The sequence below is a fragment of the Lipotes vexillifer genome, unplaced genomic scaffold, assembly GCF_000442215.2.
Source record: "Lipotes vexillifer unplaced genomic scaffold, Lipotes_vexillifer_v1.1 scaffold24, whole genome shotgun sequence".
Lineage (NCBI taxonomy): Eukaryota > Metazoa > Chordata > Mammalia > Artiodactyla > Lipotidae > Lipotes > Lipotes vexillifer.
The window spans coordinates 3,324,200-3,329,763 of NW_006782914.1; positions in this window are offsets into that span (position 1 = coordinate 3,324,200).

A 5,564-nucleotide genomic window follows, 5' to 3' on the forward strand; every position below is an offset into this window, starting at 1 on the left:
CTTAAAAAACTAAAAATAGAGCTACCATATGACCCAGCAATCCCACCCCTGGGCATAGATCCAGAGAAAACCATAATTCGAAAGGATGCATGTACATCAATGTTCACTGCAGCACTATTTACAATAGCCAGGACATGGAAGCAACCTAAATGTCCATCAACAAAGGAATGGTTAAAGAAGATGTAGTACATATATACAATGGAATATTACTCAGCCATAAAAAGGAATGAAATAATGCCTTTTGCAGCGAGATGGATGGACCTGGAGATTGTCATACAGAGTGAAGTAAGTCAGAAAGAGAAAGACAAATATCATATAATTATTGCTTATATGTGGGATCTAGAAAAATTGTTCAGATGAACTTATTTGCAAAGCAAAAATAGAGTCACAGATTAGAAAACAAACTTATGGTTACCGGGGGGTGGGAGGCAGAATTGGGAGATTGGGATTGACATATATATATACTATATATAAAATAGATAACTAATGAGAACCTACTGTATAGCACAGAGAACTCTACTCAGTGCTCTGTGGTGACCTAAATGGGAAGGAAATCTAAAAAATAGTGGATATATGTATATATATAACTGACTACTTTGCTGTACAGCAGAAATGAACACAGCATTGTAAAGCAACTATACACCAATAAAAAAATAAGTTTAAAAAAAATCACCTGACATATCATAAGTAAAAAACAAAAAAAGAAAGTACAGAAAGTTCCCATGTATCTCTTTCCCCCTTACCCAACAGTTTCATCTATTATTAACATCTTGCATTAGTGTGGTACATTTGTTACAATTGATGAACCAATATTGATATATTATTACTAACTAAGGTCCATAGTTTACATTAGGGTTAACTCTTTGTGTTTTACAGTTCTATATGTTTTGCCAAATGCATGTCATGTATCCAGCATTGTAGTATAGTTTCACTTCTCTAAGTATTCCTTGTGCTCCACTTACTCATTCCTCCCCTTCCCCCTAACCCACCATGTTAACCCCTGGAAGCCATTGTCTCTATTATTTGTCTTTTCCAGAATGTATGTATGGAGTCATACAGACTCTTACCTTTTTCAGACTGGCTTTTTTTCATTTAACAATAAGCATTTAAGTTTCCTCCATGATGTTTCATGGCTTGATAGCTCATTTCTTTTTATCACTTAATAACATTCCATTGCATGGATATACCATAGTTCGTTTAGCCATTCACCTATTGAAAGACATCTTAGTTGCTTTGAATTTGGGGGAATTAAAAATAAAGATGTTATAAACATCACATGCAGGTTTTTGTATGAACATCAGTTTTCAACTCATTTTGGCAAATAAGTAAGGGTATATTTGTCTTTGTAAGAAGCTACCATGCTGACTTTCAAAGTAGCTGTACCATTTTGTATTACCACCAGCAATAAATTAGAGTTCCTGTTGCTTCACATTCCTCATCAGCATTTGGTGTTGTCAGTGTTTCGGATTTTAGCCATTTTAATAGGTGTGCAATGGTATCTAACTGCCATTTTCATTTTCAATTCTCTCATGGCAAAAGATGTTAAATATCTCATGCTGATTTTTCATCTGTATATCTTCTCTGATGAGGTGTCTGTTCAGATGGTTTCCCACTTTTTAATTGGGTGGCTTGTTTTCTTATCGTTGAGTTTTAAGAGTTCTTTGTATAGTTTGGAAATATGGCCTTTATCAGATACATGTTTTGCAAAGATTTTATCCCAGTCTGAGTTTGTCTATTCATTTTCTTAAGTTGCCAGATATTTTTAGGGAATGGTTTTGTAGGACATGAGTTTTTGTTTTTGTTTTCAGAAATGCATGCATTGTTAAAGAAGAAACACTTGTATACTTGATATCAGATTTCTAAAACTAAACCAGCTAAACTGAGCTCACACCTCTCATAAGCAAAGCTAAGATGAGTGAGTATTTAGTGAGATTGGAAAGAGTCTACAAAGGGACCTTATCTCAATACTACATAAAAGTTGGTATAAAATAAGTTGAAGCTAGTGGCTATTGTATAAAACAGTACTTAAAACTATGAAGATTTTAAGGACAGATTATAAACCTGATATTTTGAGGACTGATTAATTTCAATATTTTTTACATAGTATTCTGTATACACAGTAATTCTTATATGACTGCCCCCAAGACTTTAGATGATGCTCAAAGCAATAAACAGTTGGGAAGAGTAAGATATGATTTTTCAGAAATGTTTTTGGCACTAGTTTCCAGAAATACTAGGAGTCCAGATGCAGAAATCAAGGTTGAAGTAAATGGACACTTATGCAAGCCTATATTTCCTTAATGACTTTGGGACTGTCAGACAGAAATACCATGCATAATCTGAAGGATACTTTGGGAAATTCACAATTGAGATTTGTTAATGGACTCAAAAGAATAATATAAATTACAAATGTTTTTATATATTTAACCTTATTTAGAGATGCAGGGATTCCTGCATCTAACAGACACAATGAATGAATGGATGGATGAACAAATAAATATAGTTATTCTCTCCTTTGTTTTGGGATACCTCCCTCAGAATATATACCAAATGGCTTAGACACTGTACCAAATATTACTTACTGATACTCAGCATCATCCTCACGCTTCTAATCTCTCCCTTATATGACATTTCTCAGACTCTGTTGCCAGCAGTATTCCAACCTAAATTCTACTAATGAGAGGCACTGGTATAAAATTTAAGGGGAGGGAGAGGAGAAACCACCAATCTCAGCAGAAGCAACCTTGTACGCATCAGCAAATGGCAGATGAGATTTACGCCAGCAGCTTCTGGGCATAAGGAAGTTCTGAAACTTATCTGCTGCCACATGAAACAAAGATGCCTAGATCTCCTGTAGCCATCTTGGGCCATAGGGTGACCTTAAGAATGTTAGCCGCACACTAGGATGGTGAAAGGTTAAGACAGAAGAAACCTGAGTTCATGGTCATTGTGGGGCTACAGTGTATCTGCTCTGGAATGCCTCCCTCTGCACTGTTTTTACTTAAAAGGGTAATAAGTTCTATCTTGTTTAAGACACTGTTATTTCTAGGCTCTGTTACCAGCAGGTGAACACAATTCCTAAATGATACACATATTAAAGTATTATTTGAAAATATTTTGGAATTTTAGGGTTAAGTTTCCAGATATGTATAATGGTTCTCCCTCTCTCTCCTTTCCGCCTTCCTTCTGCTACTCTATTACAAACACCTGTAAACACACACACTTCAATTTGTGAGATAAAACTATGTGAGGTTGTATCAGTAATACATTTTGTACAATTGCAAAGGAAAGATTTTGCAGTAGGAATTGTGAGAAGATAAAAGCTAAAGCATTGACTCGAGGATTTTTCAGTATGTGTATATGGACTAAAAAAAGTAAATAAGGAAGGAAGGAAAATATAGAAATGGAATGTAGCAATAGGATGTTAGTAAATTTTTTATGTTTTTATTTTTTTCAGGTTTAAGGTACATACAATATCAATAGCAAGCGAGGGAGGCGAGATCAATCTACAGAGCACTCAGACGGAATAGTAGGTATTAATCATTTTGTCTTCAGAAGCTGCCCCAGTTCTCTCCATCTTTTGAGATTCAGCTCTTCTAGGAAGTTCTCACGGCCCCCCCTATAGAAATTAACCTCTGCTGTTTATGCATTTATTAGGACTAGGGCTAAAGTACAGTGAGGGAGGTGTTTGTCTTAGGCACACCATTTAAGGGATGCCAGAAAGCTCAGTAATCAAGATAAATATTTTAATGAAATATTTTAATTACCACACTACAGCATGCAAGCCAGTTTCCTCTTTTTCTAAATAAATTTTTAATTACACTTCACATTTATCTCTATTACAGCACTCAAACAGTGCTTTTTATAAATGTTCTCTCCCAACAGAATAGGCTGTACTCATTTTTGTATTCCTCATATGCCTACTACTCTATTTTAAGCATAAAGACCTCCTAAAAATATTAAATTGAATCTACTGAAGGATTTTGCAAGAATATACTATATTAGAGACTGCAGGGTTAAGTTTTTATCTTAATTCAACAATAGCCAAAGAATAACGAGTGATGAATGTTTTCAAAGTACCTGAAATTCAGTTCTATGAATATCACCTGACTTCTCTTTGACTAAAAACCCTGCTCAGCCTGGAGAAAGGGAATTGTAATACTACTTTATATTCATATAGCACTCTGCCCTACATAAAGTGTTTTCTTTTAATCCTCATCTTAATCTTGCTAAGTAGGTATTATTATCCTTATTTATTATGGAAAGATTGAGAAGTTAAGTGATTTGCCCAAGGAGTTACAGGCAAAAAGTGTCAGAGCTGGGGTTCTAACCCAGGTTTTTTGTGTCAAAATCCAATGCCCTTTCTGTACTCGGAATGCTAAATCTTAGGGGGATTGACTGAGGAGAAACAATTCATGCAGCAACTATAATAGCCTGTGTTGTATGTATGAAACAATGTCAGTAGCACCCTAAACAGCAGTATTTTACCAATCGTACTCATCATGATTAAAATTGTCCTGATTCTTATGTGTGTGTGTTTGATGAAGTATCTCAACTCTTCTGGCATAGTGTTGGATGTTTTGTGGCATTTTTTAGTCCAGGGAAAAAACCTACACATTGAAATGTCAAAGAATGGGGGAAAGTGAAGAAATTGTGTATTACCTGAGTGTTAGTTTCTAATACAGCTTTACTGCTAATGTGTGCATGATATTCTGCAAAGCATGTAAATCATACATGTTTGTCTCTTTATGAAAAGAAAGATTTGGTAAAGTCTTTGAACTTTTCAGCTGAAAACGTTTATTTCAACATGAAATATTATTATAGTACTCCCAAGTTAGGAATTAAATTTAATGGGTTTCTTTTTCATACTTAGAGGAAAAACTCTATGACTATATTTTTAAATTCCATACGGTAATTAAATTTGTTTGAGAACCTATAACTGCTTCAAATATAATTTCCATCAGTATATAATAAACACAACCCAAAACCAAAATGTCCATTATTGGCCAATCTAGTAGAAGATTTCTTATGAAAACTATAGTTTCTCCTCATTGATTGCTACCTGGAGAATTAAAAACTTTAGTCTTTTTGTAAGCTCATGGCGTCATTCTCAAGAACAACCAGAACTCAAAGAAATTCAAAGCCATTCATTCTGGTGAATTGCAACCTGTCATTAATAACTATTTATTGAATGTCCACAGGGTGCATAGGCATTGAAGTGGCAAGTGATTCATTTGCATTATTCAAAGGATTTCTAAGGAAGTCCAAAGATTTGAAGACGTTTTTAAAGATGCAAAGCTGTGTGTGCTACTCTAATTTAAACTGCCCCTACACGGAATGGTTAGAATAGTCTGGGTTTGAGAACTCTAGGGATTTCAAACACCCAGAGCCGACTTTTTTAAGCGAAGGCCCCATTGGGTGCCAAACGACAGATGGGGCTGGTGGTCAGAACACGGCCCCACCAGGGGCTTCTGGACAAATCAAGCCCTCCCCGGGCTGGAGCAGGGCCGATTGCTGCCGCGTCGGTCATGACCCGCCACCCGATCCCATCCCTCCCTCCCCTC